Below are 23907 nucleotides of genomic sequence, written 5' to 3' on the forward strand. Positions count from 1 at the left end.
TCCTATTGTTTCAGAATACTGTAAAGTGAAACTTTTCAGTATGGCTTGAGAGCTCTAAAAGCTGAGCCACACTGCAGAAGCCACTCCAGGCTTGGTCTTCTTGCTTCAGCCTTTACCATGCTGCTCGTCAGTTCTCTATAGCTCTTTCCATCCCAGCTTCATAAAAGTAGCACCAGCTCGCTCCTCTGGCCTGAACCTACCCTCCACTTTATTGATTTATTTATTCCACAGTACGAGGAACTCTCCTAGGCCCTGGGGACAGAGTAGGGAACGAGGCACACCAAGCTCTCTGCCCTCGGAGGCCTCACATCTTTTCTTCTTGACATAGCAGCCCCTAGACACCTCCTTTCTAGTAGCATGACTATGACAAATGCTTGCTGATTTGATTATTTCATGAGGCATCATCTTCCCCATAAAATTAAAGATTCTTGAGAGTTAACTCATTGTGTGCTCTCTTCACTTCTATATCACCAACACCAAGCACAGTGGGAGCCACAAGGTGGGCCCTCAGTGAATTTCTTGAATGTCCAAATGGAGTAATGAATTAAGCCCCTCTCTCTATAGATAAGGAAACAATGGTCCCAAGTCTAAGGAGGGCAGTAATCACCTGGCCTCGCCTGAAACATAATGAGGTAGGACCAGGATTAGAACCTGGACCACCATGACGCTCATTCAGTGCATGTTTCACTTGAACAAAACTAAAATAGAAAAGGCAAAGTAAATGAGTTAAGAAAGGGTCCAAGCAAAAGGTAAAAGAAGAAAGAGCTACATACTAAGAGAAGAAAAGAAAAAATAAGGTTTTTTGCGAATCAAAAGTGAACAGGAAAAGGGAAGGCATGATCGATGACACAGCAGTGGTGCAGAGGCCTCACCAAGGAGACAGCAACAAGGCTGTCCTTCAGCCAGCCCTCTCCCCACACCTTTGGGGTGAGCATCTGTGCAGAAGGAGGGAGGCACACAGCACCTTAGGACATCTCGGCTTGCCCTCCACACCAGCTCTGCTGTGCTTTAGCTCCCTGGCTCCTGCCCTCCAACTGGGTTCAGCCAGTGAGGGGCAGCACTGGGAGCCTGAAAGTCAGGAAAGGAGCAGGCTAGAGTGTTAATCTGCCTGCTCCCCACAGCCAAGCCACAAGGTGGAAGTGGCTCCCTTGCTCTCCTTGAGGCCCCGGCTCCAGGAGTTGTGGCATTTCATTAATAACTTCTCATCCTTTCAGATCTGGGAGTGCTAACGGCTTCCCACAGTGGCCGGCCCTGGGGAGCCTCCTCTTCCTTGTTGGTTTCCCCTATTCTCTTCACACCTTTATAATTATAGTAGTTTTTCATTAAACTCTTTTGAATCATCCCAGTTGAGGGTGCCACCTATTTCCTGCCAAGAATCTAACTAATAAATTAGCATCAGAGTCTTTCCCACCTCAGGAGGCACAGCAGACTTCCCTACCAAAGCAGTGCTCAGTCTCACAGCTCTCACAGCAGGGCCCTGCCATGGGGCGCGTCTCCCTGAGAGTCTGAAGAAGGAGAAGCAGGACTAGCTGCATGGCATCCATTCTGGGGAGCGCCTGCAAGTAGGACCAACTCCTACCTGGGTGGGCCCTAAGTCTGGTTTTATAGCTTTTTCAAAGGATTCTGAGAAAAATGTCTTCCTCTGCTTAACCGAGACAGAAGTGGATTGAGCCATCAGCAGCTGAGAATGAGGACATAACCCAGTCGACTACACCCTTAGATTCCTAGAGACTAGCTGTTTCTCCCAGATTATTCCCTCATTTTAGGTTTCCCATTTTTATGCTGGGAAATTGTTTTCTTTGCTTCCAATCATTAAGATTGATCCTATGTAACGTGACTTTAAAAAATAATAATCTTGTAAAAACACATCACCTGGAAAATGGGAAAATAGAATTGTTTACAATGTGGTCTGCAGGAGGCTAAAATCCAAGTGTTCTCTCTTACTCCCATTAACCCTGGCCTGCACCTGCTCATTAGTGGTTTTAGGAGAAACGCTACTCCTGACTTCCGGCCCTCACAGCCTATGAAGTTTAACCAGAGTGATACAGACCAGACTATTTCTGACCTTGAGCTTTGCTGCTTTCCGAGGAAGCTGAGTGCAACTCAAATTGGGAAAACGGAGAAAATCTCTCAGGTAATGTGTCAGCTTGTTATTATGTACTTACATTTTGTGTGGGCTTCCGCTGTACACAAATAAGAGAAACGTATCTGTGACTGTGCACAGCAGGGCTCTAGCCTGAGGGACCAATCAGTGCTACCTATTTCTTTTTGTTATGCTCCGAGATTGGATGAGGGTGTGGGTGAGAGTTCATTTTCACTGGGAGAGTCCTTATTGTGGATTCCATGCAAATTGCTTCATTTCACATAGAAACTAATTTGTGTACATCTAGAAAATAGATATGGTGCATAATGGTGTGAGTAAAATTATTTACACCTGCTAATCATTCCTGCATTTTCATGTATTTGTTCTCACAACCCACCTAAATTTAATATCCCAACTAGTAGCACCCTTAAAATCTTCTGATCAAATTATTCCATTTATAGATAAGGAAACTGAAGTCCAAAAATGTTAAGCGCCTGCCTAGGTCAGACAGTTGCTAAAAGGCAGAGCCAGGTGCAAGTCTGATTTTGTTTTGGCTCCCAAACCAGTATGCTTTCAAATCGCAGGAATCCAACTCTCCAAATAAGAGGGGAAAAAATAGCTTCAATATTCAGGTTGTAATAGAAACTTTTCAAAAACCTAAATAACTAGATGGGCGTGGTGGTGCATGCCTATAATCCCAGCACCTGGGAGGCTGAAGCAGAAGTACTGCTGCGAGTTCGAGTTCGAGGCCAGCCTGGAATAGCGACAACCTGTATTACGGTTTGTGTTTAGATTTCCCCCAAAGCCTTGTGTAGTCATAGGCGGGGGTTTTTCAGAGGTGACTGGATCTACGGTGTGTGATGCTGAGATCTATTCATGGTGCAATGCTAAGATCAAGGGCACTAGCATTAGGGGTGTGAGTGCTACCTCCCCTAAGTAGCCTGGATAAGATATAAGGGATAAAAAGAGTTGTGGTCCTCCCTTGTTGCTTTGTTATCTTCTGGCTGCCGTGAACTGCTTCTCCTCTACAATGCCTGTTGGCCATGCCACCCTGCCTTGGAGCCTGCCTATTATGGACTGAAACCTCTAAAAAGTGTGAGCTAAAGAAACCTTTCCTCCTTTAACTTTGGGTGTCAGGTATTTTGTCTCATCGATGAGAAAAGTATCTAAGACACTCTGTGTCAAAGAAATAAACCAAAAACACTAAAGAACTATTGGGGGGGGGGGGGACACAGCCTGAATAAGCTCTTAAACCTCTGCTTAGATTCTTTCATTATTAATAAGTACTAATGCTATTGAAACCTTATTGCAAGCCAGATCCTAAATATATTAATTCTCACAATAGTTGCGTGAGGTAGGTATAACTGAAGTTCCCTGTTGGCCAACATCACCCAGATAGAGTCCTGGGGCAGGATCTGACATGCAGCTGTAGGCTGATGCCCCAGCACGACCTCTTCTCCCACCCTTTGCCGTGTATGGAGCCCAAATCTGCTAGTATCTGCATTAGCCACTCACCTCAAACACAGGACACTGCACTGATTCTACAGTGAGCACTTAGATTTCTTCATAAATTACCATTTTAGATCACATTGGTGCCATGTTTACTGTCAAAAGTTGCTTCCTTTAAAGGCAAACTTTTTAGACAAGATCTTTGCTTGATTTTGCTACTTAATATAGTTTCTCTTTCTCAGTTTTCTTACATTAAAAACTTAGTAGCAATTTATTACTTCTTTTTCCCCTGCCACAGATTAATTCTTTAGACAAATTGAATTTTAGTGTATTAGTACATGAGTGTAGTACATGATGTTTACATTCCTTGTGTTGACTTGGTACAGGCACACAACACATCCCAATTCCTTTTTTCTTTTTCATCCCTGATCCCTTCTCTCCCTCTCCCTTTCCTCCATCTCTGATTCCCTTCCTCGCTGGGATAATAGGAAGTAGAGAGACAGATCATTCTCAGGCTGTCTTTAGAATTACCCGTTTTGAATTTTGATGTGCTGAACTTGCTCCAAGGAGCCACAAGAGGGAGTACTCAGTCAGACTGGAAGATGGAGGCTGGCTGCCTAGGCAGCCACAGACCAGTATTCTCAGTGAGCCCTAGCAATACCCTGTGTCTGGGGGTGCAACCACGCTCTGAAGGCTCGGGCCCTGGATTCATAGGTCAGCCCTCTTCCTTGAAGGTTGCTGTGAGCAGGTGACTAGAGTTTGTCTCTGAATTGCCTCTCTTTTTCAAGTGGCCTAAAGCTGCATTCTTCAGAGTGGCAAGGACTTGGTCATGAGAATTACTGATAATACCTAGAAGTTCTTTGTCACACAGGGCACTGAGTGTGTGTCCCTTCTAATAGGTGATGACCATGAGAGAAAGAGATGAGGGCAGGGAGAGATTTCACTATTTCCCTTTACAGAATCAAAACAACTGTGTATTTCTGGATAAAAAGAAAAGAAGTGTACTGGTGGGAGTGCGGGAACCTCCCACTGGGTGCTTTGCACACGCAAAAGGCCCAGTCCACAGCCTGCTCAGGTTTCTGTTGGGCAAATGTCTGTGTTGTGTCAAAAATGAAGAAAGAGAGGCATCCAGGGTCACACCAGCCCCAGCCACATGGTGTTCTCCACTCCACAGTGCCACGACTCTCTGCTCTGTCTCAGGCCTAGCCTCTGGCTTCATAATCCCTCTCCTTCCCTTAACCAAGCCCACTGTGTTAGGAAAGAATCTGATTTCACTGTTTACTCCTCAACTTGATTTTAGGACATCATCAGCTCTTGAAGAAGCATTCATGTTTTAAAACTTAGCTGTAATTTCAATTCCAGACTTTCTTTCACCTCTGACTGCCTCTGATTGTCTCTGACTTCCACCTCCCAGCATCTTCTAAGCCCAGGATGGTCCTCATCATCAGACTGTGGCTTATGCTTCTCCAGATGTCTAAGAGGAAATACCTGGGGAGCTTCCTCACTGTATCATCCTCCTGACTTCCTGTTCTCTGGGACACAGTTTCCTGTTTTGAAACTGCTGGTTTAATCATAGTAATAAGCTGGGTGGAAATATTGGTAGAGGCTTAGAAACATCATAGCTGACTCTCAGGTCAGAGGTCAGAGCATTAATCAGCCTCCGGAAGAGGCTGTCTATGGTTCTCACTGTGAGGGTCCAGGCCTTACCCTGAGGGTCAAGGTTCACCATGTGGTTTAGATCTAGAAAGTCCCACCAAAGCCTCATGCACTCAGAAGCAGGGCTTCTGGAGGGTAATTGGATTATGGGGCAGCTACCACTAACTTGCTGTTAGGAGGTGGGGCCTGGTTAGAGGTGTGTTCTTGGGGCATGACCCAGCAGGATCTATCTCACTCCCAACTTCTCCCTTCTCTCTCTGCTTCCTGACCGCCATGACATGAGCAGCTTTCCTCTGTGGCAGGCCCTTCTACCATGCCATTTCTTTTTTAGGGCTAGCCAGACTTTGGACAGAAACTGATAAAACTGTGAACTGAAATACACCTCTCCTGTTAGTTGTGAGTGTCAGATATTGTATCTTATTGACAAGACAGTGACTAAGACAGTCACTGCACAGGTCAATGGTGGTTTTCCATCCTCTAATCTGAGACCTGACATTTCCTTCTGGCCCCTTTACCTCTGAAACAGCCTTGCCATTTCTGTCCTAGACTCACATCCAAGTTCTCTGACTTCTGGACACCACAGTCTTCCTCAGCCTGTCGCTGACTCACTTTGCTTTCCATCTCCTCTCCCTTTTTCTTCTGGGCTCTGACACTGGGTGGCCCCAAGTCCTGCTCCCTAAACCCACAGACTGATTAGTTCAGCCTCTCTGCCTCAGAAAAGTAAGGATGTTAAAAGCCCACAAATGCCCTGACAAGAATTCCTCCTAAGTCACTAGTGTTCTGGTTAGGGTGCCCACCCCATAGGCAAAACAGCCCCTCCTCACATCCCTCTATGACGTTAGAAATTCGTGAATATATGTGTAGTGACATATTTGTGGGTAGCAGCATCACCTTTCCCCAGAAAGTCTTTTTTTTTAGATTTTTGAGACAAGTTCTCACTATGTAGTTCAGGCTGGCCTTGAACTCACTGTGGTCCCCCTGCCTCAGCCTCCAGAGTGCTGGGATTACAGGCATGCACCACCATGCTCAGTCCCCCAGGAAGTCTCGATGGCCTTGGTTTGCTTAATGTTTAAAAATATTAAAGCTTACAATTGCTTGTTAGGGTGATGTTAGCTGTTGTTTATTTTCCATCCCAAGTCCCTCTTCTCCCCTTCAAAAACCATACTGGGGAAAAAAATCCAAGTAGGCCATAGTGTCACGGACGTGCCTCCCAGGGGTTAGTGCCATGGTGGATTTTATGTGTCTGAAACTTCTCCATGTCCCCCTGCATCCTGACCTCATTCCTGGATTCTTTCATACCCACATGGTGACCAGGAGACCACAGGGCTGGGATAAAGGAAAAACAGATTTCCTTCTAATGTATATTTATCTAGCCCTGTGTAAAAAGAAAAGCACATACATAGGGCAGAGAGAGCTTTACTGTTTTTAACTCTTGTCTCAAGTAGTACTTTGTTGTCATTGATTTCAGGACACCCGCACTATATAATTTCATCAGTTCTTTAGCCATAGTTTTAGCAAATGGAATAAAATTGACCAAATAGAAGAATAATTCTATAATAGGCTCCTAGGCAGCCCCCAAATCCGGTGTTCTCTTTCTCCATCTCAGAGCTACAAGGGTGCGCCTCTGACCTCAGACACAGGCCATGTGTGTCCCCTTCTAGCTGCCAGCAGGGGGAGGACCACACCTGATGACCTGGGGAGCTGTGGAGAATCGGAATTTCCCATTCAACTCCTGCATTCTGTGTGAGCAGCAAAGCTCGGGCATACACATGTGGGGTAAGCCCCAGAGTGCGCATTATTCCTAAAACACAGGGGGCCATCTAACGTGGGATGGAACCCACCTCTGAGTAGGTGGTCAAATTTTCCATTTTCCAGACAAAAACTCAGACTCTTGTTATCTGTGTCCCAGCAGCGGTGGGAGGCTGGGCTCTGGCACCAAGCTGCCTGGGTTCAAATCCAGCCTCTCCAGTCCCTAGCTGTTGTGTGACCTTGGGGCTGATACCCAACACGTCTGTGCTCAGCTTCTCCCTGTGTGCACCGGCCTTACAGAACTGGGTGCCCAGATGGGCTGGGCTGCTCCTAAGCATGAGTCTGCTGCTCAGCAAATGTGGCATGATGGAAGGACAGTTCTGTGAGGGCTGGCACACTGAGTAGCAGATAAGGAAATGCAGTTGGAGAAGTGATGGGAACCTCCCAAGATTACAAACCTTAGAAGAGGTGACATACACTCCCAAACTCAGACCCTGGCCCCCTTCCCTGCACCACAAGGACTTCCACTGCCACATCACAGCCCCCTAAAACTCAGCAGATGGAACCATGAGGCCACTTCAGTCCTCTCCTGCTTGCCACCCACACTCCACAGAGCCAGTGTCTACCCTCGAGTGACAAAGGAGGCTGTGTGCAAAGCCCCAACCTTCACCTGGCCCCCAGCGTCTCCCATTTGGTGATTTGCCATTATCCTGTGCCAGCTGGGTGGGAGCCCTGGCACCCCTGGCATCTCCTCCTGATCAGCTCCCCTCTCAGCTCCAGCTGTCCCTGCTGCCCAGCAGTCTCCCACAGTGCTGTCACTGGAGCCTGAGCACCCTGAGACCCTTGGTCCTTCTTTCTTCTGAAAGTGACTCTCTCTGCAGAACCCTCCTTCCAGCCCTCTCTGCTGCCACTCCAACTGCTCTTCTGATGAGATTCTGGGTCTCGGGAGAGCAGGGCATCTGGCTGGGTGCCCCTCCACCTCTCCTCTGTCCCCTCTCCCTCCCTCCATCCCTCTCTCAGCGTCACTACTCCTCTTTCCCTGACTCTACTCTGCCTGTTCCCCTTACTTTATCCCCTTTGTGCTGTAAGGAAGGAGGGGGAGATTTCTAGCAGTAAACCCTCAGCTCCCTGCTCCTGGATACACCCTAGTCAAAGTGGAGGCTCCTCGGAGGACTAAAGTGTCCCCTTTGCTGCTTCACTCACAGCGGGCAGATTAAGGACACTGACATCTGTTGGGAAACATAATTGTCACTGTTCGACTCCATGATCCCAGGAGCTGCCTCCTCTGACGTTACAGAGAGTGACCTTGAGCTACCCAAGAAAAATGCTGTGTCTCTTCTAATGTTCTTGGCAACCAGAATTCCCCCGGGTGCCATTGCGTCAAAGATGAATAAGATCAAGCGCAGCGAAAATCACATCTTTTGTCTGTGGAGAGGAAAGATTTCAGGCTGTATTGTATGTGGTTCAGGAGCAAGTCTGTTTTTTGAAGATGATTTCTTTCTGACCAGGAGAAGAAGTTAGCCCTAAAGAATCATTGTTCTGTACTGACACCCTGCCAAGGGACAAAGAGAGGCAGGCACAGGGGGCTGCACTAGGACTCCCCTCCACCCTGGCCTTTGTTATTTTTGTGGCACACATGACTCAGTGGCACCCAGTAGGCACAATGGTCTCCTTTGCAACTCAGCCTTGTACCTTTCAGGTACAGATCACTCTTGCCTTCTTCCTCTAGGCCCACCCTCCTCCCTCTTCCCTCAGGTACCCACTGGACCTGTCTTCCTCCCCCAACCCTCTGCTTCTTTTGGACCAGTGGACTTTTACGGAACCCTTAATCCACTGCCACACAACGACCTCGCCTTTCCTCCCCGAGGGACCCTCAGCCCAAAGGGGAGACCTTCCAAACAGTGGCCCAAGAACAATAGGACCAACACTGCAGGTGGAAGGAATCACCACAAGATGGCGCACTGCCGAGTTTGCTCAGATTTTAGCTTTCATGAAAATTTTAAGTCACTGAAAAGCACCACGAGAAATCATCAGCCCAGGTATTTTATATTTCTTATTTGTAGCAATAAAAATTTTTTATCTTCTCACTCCCATTTACTTATTTATAAATACATAGTTACTTCTATGCCTCTATTTCAAATATTAAGAAAATGTATGAAAATGTCTAGATAAGTTTAAATTTCCATTTACATAAACATGTAATATTTCTTTATAATGTTGTGAATCATTTTATGTGCTTCCCAAGAAGATCATTGATTTAGCTCATATTTTCCCTTCTCCAGAAGGACCTTTTTTTCCTCAATAAAACAAATATTTCTGAGTACCTATTGTGTACCCAGCACTGTGAAAGGGACAATAAATGATTCAAAAAGAGGATAAAACATAGTGTCTATCTACAATTTTCTTACACTATAGCTGTAAAGGCAAGAGATAACAGTAGATATAAAAGAGTATACAACAGCTGGAGATATCAGGAAGGACATTTAGTTGCAAACAATATAATCCACTCTTACTATTTTAAGCAAAAAAGAAAGAAATGAAATTAGATTCCTTATAGGATCTTTTGCGAGACCAGAAAGCCAGAGCTGGCTGATGTGCAGCAGCCATCGGGAATAATCAACCATTAAGGGCTCTTCTGGAGGGAAATCACTGGTCCAATTGTCTGCTGCTCTGCACAGATAACATCAGGGATGAGGGAGTGCAAAAAGTTCCAGAAATGCCTGGGACACACCTTCAGCCCACCACTACAGAGTTCTCTCTAACTCGTGGAGAAAGGAACAACAGACTGGAAGGGAGGTTGAGGGACTCAGTGCGTGGGACGGTCCACAGCATGGTAGTGTCCTTTGGAGGAGGGAGGCTGTGATGTGTTCACGTAGGCAGTTCCAAGAGGCCAGGTCAGGATCTGTGAGCTGCTATGTTGAGCTCTAGGTGGGTCTCGGTGTCAGTCAGCAATGGGTTCCTGCTACAAAAGGCAAACTCTGAGGTGTTTTCCGTGTGAGGGAATTTCCTCTTAGTCCCAAAGTGTTCTTCATTTTTTTCTGTTGCATCTGTTTTCCCTCTCCGGATTGCACACTTTACTTTCACCAACCCTGCTGCATTTAACTTCCACACTCTCCTTTATCTCTGTTTTTATGTATCTGCCTGGCTTTTGAGTCCAGTTCTGTATTGACCTCCATTTCTTCCTGTTCCCTGGCTCCTCCTTGTAAACAAATATTTGATTCTCAACTTCATCTGACAGTTGGCTTTTATCCCCTGTCCTGCTCAGTATCATCTCTAGAGCTTGCCTGAGTCTCAGCTTAGTCCTCATTTCCTCAATACATGTGGGCTCAGTCTCAGCCACACACCAAAAGCAGTAGAGTTCAGGGAACTGAAATGTACAGAGAGTTGGAAGAATGGCATTCTCAATGGGGACAACTGAGGGTATGAGCATTCTGAGGGTACAGCTGGCAAAAAAGAAGGGATAATAGCTACAACTAGTAAAAGGAACATGAAAGGGCCAATTCAAGGAGGGGGAAAAAAAGATTTTTCTAGGGAAATTGAGGTTAGATTATGATTTTTCCAAAAGCTGAGTAGCCCCTGATATCTTGCTTATATTTATGTGTTATAACACAGAGCCCCCCCAAAAGTGGTTTAAACATCTAAACATGTATTTCATTCCTGTGAAATCCAAGCTGATATTGGAGCTCTGTTCCTCAAAGTTGTCAAGAGTCCAAGCTTCAATGTGTGCCTCCCATCTCACAACTTTCACCATCTGTCCAACAAGAAGAAAATGAGAAAGGGAAATACATTCTTCTCCTTAGAGGCATGGCCCAGAAATTGCATGCGTTACTTCTCATATCCAATTGGCCAGAAAGCTGCAAGGGGAGCTGGGAAATGTGGCCTTTGCCAGCCAGGTACCAGGCTAGACCTGCTGTGACTCCATAAAAAGGAAAGGATGAATACTGGATGATAACCAGCACACTCTACCACATGTGGGGCACTGTGGCAAGGCTCCAGGAGTGAAAGTGTGCTAATGTGTCCCCTAATGACACTGACCAAGGGAGCTCTTTCTGGTGGCAATTGCCCTGAGGTCATTGAAAACTAATGACTTCCTAGATGACATCACAGTTGATGACATGCACGGGCTCATCATATGGGACTCAATGAAATAAACAGAAAGCAAAGTGATTATATCACCATTCTCCACCCATCTAGCCCTCAGCCTTTGATGAGAGCTAATAAAGCACTGCAGGGCTCCCCATCCAGCATCACAGGTCTAGGGTCAAGTCCCTGCTCTCCCATTAACTACCTGCATTCTCTTAACCAACTTTTCCTCCTTCCCTTTCTATGCTTCCACCTCCTCATCTGTAAACAAAATAGTACTTGCCCAAAAGGATGATCTAAGGATTAAATTAATGTACATGCCTGTTGGGAGGTAATGGAAAATAACTGTGGCTAGTTCAATTCATGTCTCATCAATAGACACTGGTTAAATATGACACGATCTAACAAGGGGATTGTTTAAAACTACCTGAGAAAGACTTATGATTTAGGTGATAACATACACCAAAAATTAGTGAATGATATAAAATATGCAATAATTTAGGAAGAGGGACCAAAGGACTCGTGCAGAAAATGACTGTTCAAAGAAGTCAGAGAAGAGCTGATTAAGTGACTTCTAAGTACCAGGCACAGTGCTAGGTTCTGGGGACTTAGATGAGCAACACAGACCGAGTGCTGACCTTGAAACATTCACTATGCCTCTCAAGCTGTGGTCAGGCAACTCCCCTGTTAGGGCCATCTTGGTAATGACAGCTAACGTGCATTGCAGGCATGATATTTACCAGCCACTGAACTAAGTGCTTTACATGGGTTATAATCTCATTCTCAGACCAACCTTACATTTGATCTATTATTATTATCCCCTTTTCACAGATGAGAAATCTAAGAGAAAAACAGATGAATCACCTTACCCAAGGTCACACCATTAGGAAATGGCAGAGCCATGACTCAAATCTGGAGGTCTGGGCTAAATGCTCATACCTTTTACTTTGAAAAAAAACAAACAACAAAATAGAGGCCCAGAATAAATGAAGTAGAAGCCTGGGGCTAAATGCCCCAAGTTTTACATTTTTAATTAGATTCCTAAGTGTGATTCCTACAAGTATTGAAATCCAATGGGCTAGAGATGAAATAGAACAATTCATTAAGCCATTATAAGAGTAATAACATTGGATACGTGTTATGGGAAGGGAAAGTACAAAATGCTAAGGAGATGCTTACCTTATGTGTGGCCAGGGAAGGGCTCCCAGGGGAAAAGCTCACACTGCCACAAATGTAGGGACTCACCAGGTACCAAGAAGGGAGAAAGCTTCCAGACAGAGCTAGAGATGTGGAAGACAGATCCAAAGGAAAGAAAGCTGTCAGATTTTAAGGAGGTAGGAAACACCCATGATACCAGGGAGGAGGCAGGTGGACTACATGCATAGGAGAAGAGATGAGAGCTACAGGTAGGCAAGGGTCAAGGCCCAGTATACACACAGCTTCTGCATTCTTCTACAAAGAGCCTTCATTCAATCCACCCTGCAGCTCTGTATGAAAATTGCCCAAAGACACATGAAGCCTAGCAGTGGCCCTAAAAGGATCTTATTTCTAACGTTCAGAGATTTGGAAAATGGGTAGCTGTTGAAAGCTTTTAAAAAGGAGAGTGGCATTGTTTGATTTAGGTGGTTGGAGGAAAACTCTGGTTGTAGACTTCTATAGAACATGTGAGCTGTGAACCCAAGAGTTCTAAACAGGACTCAATATTGAGGTCACTGCTGTGGTTCTTCCTGTCCTATGAGATGGCAGACTTGGGCCAGAAAAGGTGAGCCAGTCCCACCACCTGGAAGGAAGCTCCCCCCACCGCCATCCCAAGCTCCTAGGGCAGAGAAGGTGAGCTGCATGGGCACCAGAAGCACACACACACACACACACACACACACACACACACCGTGGAAATGAGAAAACACATAAACAAGCCTGAAAAACAGAGTTCCAGATCACCTACAGCAGCCCCAAAGGGAAACCAGATGGAACAATCTGATAATCAACCACCTGGACTCTCTGAACTGGCAACAAAAGAGGATCTGGGAAAAATGAAATCAGAAATAATTACTCAGATAACAGAAAAGATTGTGCTCATGGTACAAGACATGATTAATAAATCTAGAGAGGACACAGATGAAAAAATAGAGGATCTGAGGAACATGATGGAATCCCAACATAGGAAACAAATGGAATCCATAAAACAGACACAAACAGATTTCCAAGAGATTAAAAACTCCATCGAAAGTCTGTGCAGCAGAATGAACCAATGTGAGGATAGAATTGCACATATAGAAGATAAGATTGCAATTAGTGACCAGGAAAAGAAAAATTGCTTTAAAATTGTAAGGGAACACGAGAAATCAATCTAGCAGCTGCTGGACGATGCAAAGAACAATAACATAAGACTGATTGGAGTCAATGAAGAAAGAGGAGAGAGTGCAGATGACATAAAAAAACTGTTCACAGAAGTGATGGCAGAAAACTTCCCAAGCAGGGGAAAAGAAATTGACATACAGATAAGTGAGGCATATAGGACCCCAACTAGCCTTAATCAAAAAAAATCTACACATAGGCATATAATAGTTAGGATTCCAGAAATTCAACAGAAGAACAAAATTCTACAAGCAGTGAGAGAAAAGAAACAAATCACACACAAAGGAAAGCCCATCAGAATCACAGCAGACTTCTCAATGCAAACCCTCAAAGCAAGAAGAGCTTGGAGTGATGTATTTCAAGCCCTAAAGGAAAACAGCCTCCAACCCAGATTGATGTACCCTGCAAAACTATCTTTCAAAATTAATGCAGAAATAAGATACTTTCATGATAAAGAGCACCTCAGGAACTTCATGAATACCAAACCGGCACTCCAAAAAATTTTAGACAATACCCTAGGAAAAGACAATGAGGATCACAACCCCAGGAAACCCAGCAGAATGAATCCATTGGGCATGACAAATTCAACACAAAGGGAGAGAATCCAACAAAAAGAAAAAGTCATGACAAGGCTTTTAAAACTTTTAACTTCATCTCCCTAATGAGTGTATAATTCAATCTTATTATTGTACTGATTAGTATTTTTCTGATTCTAGAGTTGCACACCATTCCTTGTGCTATACTGGCTATGTATCATCTTCTTATGTCTACTTTTTAATTGGGTTGTCTATTAATGAGCTCTAAGAATTCCTTATATATTCTGGTCATAGGTTATATGCATTGTAAATATGGTCTTTTTAAGGACTACTTTTCATCTTAATGATGTCATTTAAAGTTCTAAATTTTGATGGAATCTTATTTATCAATTTTTTTTCTTTTATACGTCATGTTTTTTGTATCCTAGGTAGTTCTTGCCTACCCTGAATTCATAAATATTTTTCCTTATAATTTCTTCTTAAAGTTTTATACTTTCAGGCTTTCTTATTTAGGCTCATAGATCCCTTCAAGTTATTTTCATGTATGGAAAAAAAGGGTTGAGGTTAATTTTTTATGTACGGATACCAGGTGTTCTAGTGCCATTTGCTGAAAACACTATCTCTTCCTCAGCTCTTGAATTGAGTTTATATTCTATAAAATGCTAATATTAAATAATCTTTCAAAACTCAGTGAACCATATATGTGTGGTTCTATTTCTAGAGTCTCTGTTTTATTCAAATGATCTATATGTCTTTCCTTGTACCAACACTGCCTTGATTACTGTAGCTTTAGAAGAAGTCTTAAAATTAGGTACTAAACGTCTTCCAACACTGTTTTTTGTCCTTTTTTTTTTAACTTTTCTAGGTCCTTTGTACTCCTATATAACTTTTAAATTTCAATATCCAATTCTTCATTTATAGCAAGTATACACAGACCTGAATTTTTATATATACCTAGTGTTTTCTAATCCTAGTAAATTCAAGTACAAGTCCTAGGGGCTCCTAGAGATTTCTTAGTATTTTCTCTGTAGATGATCATTTCATCTACATATAAAGATTTTGCTTCTGCCGTGCCAATCCTATCCTAGTTGTGTCATTTTATTGCCAGACTATTTTGGTGGGGCCTAGGTTTCAAAGTTTAATGGACAGATAAAGAGTAAGCATATCTGCCCTTGTTCCCCACCTTAAGGAGAAAGCTTTGTATCTTCTCCATTTATATAAGGTGTTCTCGCTGGAAGTATGGAGTACATGTCTTTAATCTGTTGAGAAGGTTCTGTTCTACTTCTAGTCTCCTGATAGCTTTTACCATGAACAGCTGTAGAATTTAGTCCAATACTTTTTCTCCAACTAGTGACAGGATCATATATATATGGCTTTTTCCTTTCCTCTGTTAAAATGATGACTTTGGAGGTGGATCTTCCAATGCTGAACCAACACTGCCATCCCTATAACAAAACCACTTTCTACATACTGCCAGATCTGACTTCCAATAGTTTGTTTTGTTAAACAAATTTCTATCTATGTTCATGCTTTCTTCTTCTATTATCTTTATCCAGTTTTAGGATTAGCACAATGTTGATTTCCTAAAATGAGGGGAGAAGTGTTCCTTCTTTTTTCTGCTTTAATTGTTTGATATAATTTATCAGTTAAAATGTTTATGAGTCTGCTGTTGTCATATGGATAGGTTTTCAAGCTAGGAATATACTTTCTTTAATAAGTGCTATTCAAATTTTATATTTCCTCCAGAGTTAGTTTCATTAATTTGTCTTCCAAGGTACTTCTTAGAAGTTGTCAAATTTATTTCAAAAGATTTTTGTAATATGCTTTCTATATCCTTTTAAATTCTGTAAAATCTGTGGTAATGTCTCCTAGATGTTATATTGTAATTTTAAATATGTATAACTGATATTGTGTAACAGGAAGAAAAGGACTAAAAGAGCAGGGGAATTGGGAGGGGTAGGGGAAGGGTAAAAAGGGAAAGGAAAAAATATGAGAAGAGGAAACAAAATGGAAACAAGGTCTTTGCAAATAGGGAAGGGTGGAGGGAGTGAAGGGAGGGCAAGGGAAGGGGAAAAAAAAAAAAAAAGAACCAAGAGACTCATGTAATGGTACAAGATCCCAATGATGAATGTAACTGTGTTTTATACCGAAAATGTACCAATAAACTTAATGGGGGGAAAAAAAAAAAAGAGATGGCAGACTCCTTCCCACCCATTGGAACTCTGACTTTCCTCTTGTACATTCCCAAAATATCACACCCCCACCCATTCCAGGCTTGCTCACATGCTAAGCCCTTTACCAGAATCACAGCATTTCCCTTCATCCTTACAACTACATTTACAAGTAAAGAAACCAGAAACTGAGAATCAGAGAAGTTCAGCAATATACTCAAGGCTATACAGCTACAAAAGTAGAATTTGAGAACAAGTTTTGTTTCTTTGTTTGTTTGTTCTTTGGTTTATTTCCAAAGCTCTTGCTTTTACCACTGTATTAATTGTTTACAAGTCTATAGAAACAGGGTAAAGTCAAACTTTCCTAGCATCCCTATGTAATAAAAGCCACGTGAGGAATTTAGAAGCATTCAGGTTTTCCCCTTAACTTTCATGACTAAAAAATCTATGAATGAATCAAAGCTATTTGTTCCAGACAGGAGTAGTCAGCTCATAGCGATGCAAACAAAATTCAAAATGGCTGAAGCCAGAAACTCAAATGGCCCATGGAACTATCAACTCTGCTTTTGAGCCCAACAGATCATAAGGTCTTAGTTACTCTCGCTCTGGTGGCTTCACGTGCAGCTAAGTTGTCTCCTGGTGACTGGAGGGGAAAGACAACACCTTCTGTTTACATCTTACCTGCTCAGCCACCCTAGTTGGAACACTGGGTTCATGCAAATTGGCTCCAGAGGGGAAAGTGAGCAGCACACGATCATGATCATGGGGTCTAAGAATGAGAGAAAAGTACCCATCAGAGAAAAAAGGGATACTGTGAAGAAATGGATGGTAAGCTATGGAAATAGGTTTCCAAAATCCCGCAGAATTCTCTCTTTCTTCTACTTAGAACCAATAAGAATGCTTTTCTTACAAACTCTTAGGCCTCTCCAATGGCAGTGAAAATTTGTGATACCCCTTTTCTTTAGGACTGAGATTGAACCTAGGGTTCCTGACATGTCAAGCAAGTACTCTACTATGGAGCTATATCTCCAGCCCTGTTAACCTATTAATTTATTTAATTTTGAGATCGAGTCAAAGTTGCCCAGGTTGACTCCCAAGTAGCTGGGATTACAGGTGTGCACCATTGCACCCAGCTAATTTTAGACCCTTCTAGGTGAGAATTGTCAGCAAAAAAAATAATCTGTGTTCCTCTTTTCAGTTTTTTGGATTTTAACATAAGAAACAAATTGAATGGAGCCAGGGGGAAGTGGAGTCATTGATTTCATGGGAAATATTAAATAATGTATTTTAAAAGTTGGAAATTTAGTAAGAAGATGGTAATGAACATGAAAGATAAGATTATTTAGTTTACCAAAGATTGGAGGACAGAGACTATGAGACACGTCAGAGGACAGAAAAGAAAGGAAAATTACTTAAAAGCTGAGATATCAAAGAAGGAAGTCCTAGTTAATGATAGGTGTCCACAAAAGTGGAAATCCATCGACTTAATCAAGAATTTATGTTAAAATTGCTAGGATAATAGGTTTGCTGCTTTTCCCACTGTGACAGGTGACAGAAAATGTAAACAAGAAAGAAAAAGATTGTACTGTGCTAACTGGCTCCTCCATCACCATGACAACCTCACAGGTGGGAGTAGTGTGGTTGATAACATAATCTAATTATCTTGCTCCTACATTCTCATCATTTTTCCGTGTTCAGAATGGTGATGATAAACTTTTAAAATTTATTTTATTTCATACAGATTTTTCTTACTTTAAAGCTGTTGAAAACTATAGGTGTTGTTTCATTTAGTACTTAAAAATAATAAACTATTCAGAGAACTGTTTAAATGATGTGAGAGAAAAATAAGAAAATCATTGCTTTTCCATGTTTGGGTTAATAGTGCTATATCACACTGGAATAATTCTGTTCTTGCTATGGTTTGAATAATTGTCCCCAAGGTCTATGTATTACAGGCTTGGTCCTCTGCCATAGTGGAAGAAACCACGGTTTCTCCATGGTGGGTGAAACCTTTAAGAGGTGTGGCCTGTGGGGAGGTTTTTAGATCAGTGAGGTGTACTCTGAAGGACATATGGGGGCCCTATGCTCTCTTTCCTTTTGATCTCTGGCCAAGGGATGAGCAGTTTTTCTCTGCCACACATGCCCCACCATGATGTGCAGCCATACCACAGTCCCAAAAGCAACAGGACCAATAGGACACAGATGGGAACCAAAATAAGCTGTGGCCAAAATAAGTCTTTTCTTTTTATGAGTTGGATATCCAGGTATCCAAATGGCTCACTAATATAATCCTCCAACTGAGAGTAAGAAATACCTCCTAGGGAATCAGGTCTGCCCACTATTGCCCAGCATAGAAGATGAACATTACACACTGCAGATTCTGATACTCTCAGGACCTAGTAGTTCAAATGATTTTATAATAATAATAAAATACATAGTCCCATTCATTCCATCGTAATTATCACCATTATCTTTAATATCATCAAAATATTTACTGTTTGTTACGTGTTTTTCATGTGACAGGCACCATGCTAAATGCTTTCTGTGTCCTGTTTTATTACATAAAAACCTGGGGCTTATAGAGTTCAAATTACTTGCTCAAATTAGAGAACATAGGAAAGAGCAGAATCAAGATTCATACACTGGTGTGGTTTTCCTGGTCAGCACCCCACATCAAAAAAGATAAACCAGGCTGGGCATGGTGGCACACACCTGTAATCCCAGCACTCAGGAGGCTGGAGACCGATCGTCTGGAGTTTGAGGCCAGCCAGGGCTACATAGTGAGTTCAAGGCCAGCCTCACCTGCATAATGAGATCCTGTCTTTAAAAAAAAAAAAAGGAGCCACGGATTAATTTCATATTAGCACTAATACCCTTATGGTGTTCTAAAGTCAAAAAGGTTATTCTTGTCCTTGGTCACTGAAGCAATAATTCAAAAAGGTAACTGAATAATGACATTTTCTTCAGCTATTAAAAGTCCAGCTCACAATATATACAGATGAAAGTCAGCATTATTGTTCTTATATGTGAGGCCTGGTCTATGACTATTTTCATGAGGATATATTGCCTGAGAATTTAGTTACTGACTTCCACTGTGTGCAAGGTACTGAACTAGTAGCTTCAGGAGAAGAATTATGATTAAATATAGCCAATGTTTCAAAGAGCTCACAATATAGAGCAGGAGGGGGAAGCGCTGATAAGCACTCTATGAATAAAGCAAGCCATAATTAGAACAATACTATAAAAGAGCTAAAAATGTTACAAGAGTTCAAAGAGAATGAAGACCCCTTCCATTTGTGGAAAAGCTTCACAAAGGATATAGTGCTTGACATGGTCCTGGTAGGTTTGGCCAGATATTAGCGTGTACAGAGAGGCAAGGAAAAGAGAGCATTCCACAGAATAAGAAAAGGCAAGTAACTTGTGACCCTATGGCACTCACACTAATGTGTTGAATGAAATATTCCAGCCTGGGTGAAGAGAGTGAATGTGTATGAGGATTCAAGTAAGACTACAAATAGAGCTGGGCGAGACCATGCTGAACTTTGATGGCCAAGATAAATGTGGGCCTGGTTTGCCAGGCACACAACGGAGCAGGGAGTGACTGGATTGGACAAAAAACAAATTCAGTTGGAATGGAGGTGACCGGATAATGAGAACAACTAACAAAGTAGTTAAGTCATTGCTTCTCAAACTTTTATGTTAAACTGCAACCTCTGCTCATGAGAATTTCTCTCTTAGGCTGAAGCTGCTGGTCCACACACGACACCTGGGTAGAAAGGATGGCACTTGAGATAGCTCACCTCAGTGGTATGAGAAACTTAAAACAACATCAGTTTTGTAAAGCTCTTTTTGAAATAAATTTATCCTATGACTTCCTTAATTTTAAATCAGAATTCAAAATCGTATTATGTAAAATGATTCATAAGACTGCCTTGGCCATTTTGCCATCATTTGTTATTACCAGGCAGTTCTTTGCCCAGATGCTTTTTCATTCTTTTGCATTTTCAACTACAAATCTGAATTTCCACCTGTATCTGCACCTGTCTCCCCATTTTAACTCTTTAAATGTGATCTTATAAATAGGACGAAGCAGAAAGACTAAATGAGGTCATTTAAGCAATTTGTGGATTCAGCTGCAGATTTTTGTTATCTTAAAGGAAGCAGAAAACATGTGGATGTATAAATAGAGGTGTAGAACACAAGTTCACAGAAATTTATTCTCTCGCTGTATAAAGATGAGCTCACATTTAGAATGCAGGACTCAAATCTGTTTGCTTTGGTGAGGAAGTAGGGTACTAGTTACACTCAGGACAACTCAGACAATTTAGGCCTTTCTGTCACTTGCTAGGGACCAGATTCTGGGACTTTGGCCTCTAGAGCAAATTAAACTGAAGGTGTTTAATAGCAGTCGGAATCTCACAGAGTGAAACAGAAAACACAGCAAAGGACTTCAAACTGGGTCAGAGAGGAAACTCTAGTAAACCTCCCGAAATAGGTGATTTTTTCAAATGTTGTATGTGTAAACTTCAGATTAGTCATTTTCAAAAGGAAAGCAAGTATTCCCAATTGGTATCTTTGTTGACTCCTAAAGCGAGACATGTAAGCAATAATGCAAGGAGAACCAAACTTAAGCCAGCCATGCATACCTCATCTCTGTGATGCCTAACTTTCCATTCCTGACCTTCTGTGATGTGTTGTCTTCTGACCACATGAGATGATGAAAGCAGGAGCAAACTGACTCACTCACAAGGAAACAGATAAATCTTTTAGATGGTTTGTCTGATCTCATGGATGGAACAGATGCAGCAGTGTCCAGCAGTGTCCATGCATAAGCCCTGCTCAGTCTCCTGTCCGGTGTTCACTCACATACCAAATCAGAGCAATCTAGAGCAATCTAGAGTGGTTTCATCTACGCTTTCAAAAATTCCATTAAGCCTTCTCTCTCGTAATGGTGTTCTTTTCTGAGGAAAGAAATAAAATTTGCCTATCAGACCTGAATATTTCCTTTAAGGAATATTAAAGGATCAGAAAAAGAAAATATAATAAAATGAATGAGCAATCATTCTTATGTCAGATTAAAACATGAGGCAAGTTATTCACTGATAGAGCCATGGGCATTTTTATTTAAGACAACACTGTCTTATGGCAAATGGTTGTGGGAAACCTTCAATCCCTTTGAGAGAAAGTTCACCAGTAAAGAAAGTAATTCCAGCAAAATTGGCACCATTTTGCCCATGGAATCTTCCCTAGCACAAATACCGTACTGCCAGTCTTCAATCCTGGACCCAGAAGGTGGATTTCACAAAAAGATCAATAAGAAGAGAGAAGATCACTAGATCTTCCATCAAGAATCTCAGTGGAGGGAGCCAGGGATTTAGCTCAGTGGTTCCACTGCCTTTGTCAAAAGCTCAAGGCCCTGATTTTGATCCCCAGTAACAAAAAAAAAAAAAAAAAAGCATCTCAGTGGACACATCATGTACATGCACCAAATACCCACTGTGAGTGTAAACATTATATGTTGTAAACATGAACTAAAAGGAATAAAAATAATAATGAAGATGGGGAAAGGAGATTTAGAGACGTGGAGGTGGAGGAGAGGAAGCAGATTTAAAAAGCATCAAGATGTGTTATACACATGCACCTACTCTCTAAGATGAATGTAAACTTCATTACTACAAACATGTACTAATAAACATTTTTTAAAAGTATTATGAAATAAAACCATTTTGATATAAAAAAAAGAATATGGAATGAAAATTGAGGGACAATCAGCAATATGAGGTGGGGGAGCAAGAAGACACAAACAGAAACTTCAATTAGTGGAACCACCTGACAGGCAGAACCCGGGATAAAGAGAGGTTGAGTTTCACTGCTTGGTAGTGCTTGGACTTGTGTGGGAATTACTGAGCCCCTTCCCAACTCCTGGGCTTTATGAGGCCCAGATTCACCATCCTCCCTGCCCTCTTGGTGATGCCTATTGATGCAACTCTTCAGGAGGTTTCATGAGACCCAGCTAGAGGCTAAAATCCCCACTGACAGCACTTGGACATCCAGTCTTCCGTGTATATTACTGAAAGTGACCAGGGGCTTAACTGAAATAGGAAAAGAAAGGAAGGAAACTGAAGTGAGGAAGGAAAGCAAGCAGAGAGGAATAGAGCCCCTGAAAAGAAAAGTCCTTAGAGTCTCAAGACCTTGTTCATGAATAGATATTTACCAATATCTGTATCAGACAAGACTCTGAAGTTGAGACCCTCCCACTAAAAATGATCAAGAGTAGGGTGGGGATTTAGCTCAGTGGTGCCACTGCCTGCCTTAAAAGCACAAGGTCCCGAGTTCAATCCCCGTTACTCAAAAAAAAAAAAAAAAGATCAAGAGTAATTGAAGATGAAGAATAAAAGAGTACATGTATGTTATCATTTTTAAAAAATATATTCAAAAATAGCAGCTATATTTTTAGTATATTTCAACAGCAATTTTGAGATATGCAAAATTCTTCTTTGACCTTCAATTTCTTGAACTCACAATTCAGCTTTACCCTACCTTCTTATGTCTTTTTATTAAGAGAAAACAAAGGGCCTGTCAGGTGAAAGACACTATGTTTTAAATAATTTGGTTAATATGCAGAAAAACACAAAAAGAAGTATGCATTTGATGTCTCAATCCTCTTTCCCACTCAATCTATCCCCAAACTGGGAGCTCTGGGCAAATTTTTCCAGTACTTTAGACATAGGATTGCAGTAAGGATGTAATGTTCTCTCACACCCCAGTGTCATTGCTAGGACAAAGAAAACAATTTCTTTACAAAATGTTTGTTACTTCTTTTTGTTGGCCATTCCATGACAGCTCCCTCTGCTACTCAAAGTCTTGATGTCATTATTTAGAATTCAGCTTGCGCTCCTGGTGAGCACTGTTGTTTGAAATCAATCTAGGGAGCTCTCACAAGGAGAAGATTCTCAGTGTGTCTCAGCACAATGGTCCTCGACTGAAATGCATGTAAAAATCACCATGGAAACAAAGGCAGGGTTAAGAATGGCCCTATTATTTCCTCATAAAGTGAATGCTACAGAAATGGCCTGGAGTTCTCAACTTCATCTTCTTCTACATCTATTAGGCCTCTTATTGCTTCTTGCTACTAGAAGCTACCTTCTTCCTCCTACTATTTAGACAGCAGCCAGCACACTGGGAGATGCTATGTATAGGACAGCTGTATCAGTGAGTCACTAGCTGATCATGAGACCAATCCTAAAACACTATATGTGACTAAAACATAGCCTTAGGACAGAGAGGAATCCATTAGCTTAAAATTATTTTTCCAAATGCCAATCTTCTAATCACTAAAACAAATTAATAAAAAGTAGCAAGACCTTAGATTATGTGTGGCATAACATCCTGCTATTAATATGCCTCAATATTTTTCTTTACACCAGCATCAAAACTCTAAAGGGTACTAAAGTTTTTTGTTACCAAGAAAGAATGAACTATGATTCAGGAGATAAGAACAGTGCCTTTGAAAACTAACATGTTTTGCTTCCTTCATGAATTATATTCACTCCTCTGCCTCAAGGAAAGCAAAAATACCTAAATTTATAGCCTCTAAGATGGTTCCCAGTGGTTCTTACGTCTTAGTATTGATGCCATTGCATAATCCTCTCCCCTGACATGTGGGCTGGACATAATGAGTCTCTTGTCTGACCAGAATACACCAAAAGTGATGGGAAATCACTTCTGAGAGAAACTGTGAAAAGGCCTCTGACTGAATCTTGCTCGTCCTCTATACTCACCCTGAGGAAGCCAGCTGCCGTCTTGCTAATTGCCCTGAAAG

The 23907-nt window shown here is 42.0% G+C and overlaps 1 long non-coding RNA gene across 1 annotated transcript; it reads right to left on the reverse strand.

Annotated features, from left to right (window-relative positions):
• Positions 1-9499: 9499 nt before the first annotated feature.
• LOC147824581 (uncharacterized) lies at positions 9500-23049 on the reverse strand. Its single transcript, XR_015442291.1, has 4 exons — positions 22902-23049; positions 20732-21046; positions 16767-16854; positions 9500-10688 (listed from the first exon to the last, which is right to left on the reverse strand). It is a non-coding gene; the product is annotated as an uncharacterized LOC147824581 (long non-coding RNA).
• Positions 23050-23907: the final 858 nt, after the last annotated feature.

This window comes from Heterocephalus glaber, unplaced genomic scaffold, assembly GCF_053883595.1.
Source record: "Heterocephalus glaber isolate CG9 unplaced genomic scaffold, H.glaber_assembly_v1.0 deba00001538, whole genome shotgun sequence".
Classification (NCBI taxonomy): domain Eukaryota; kingdom Metazoa; phylum Chordata; class Mammalia; order Rodentia; family Bathyergidae; genus Heterocephalus; species Heterocephalus glaber.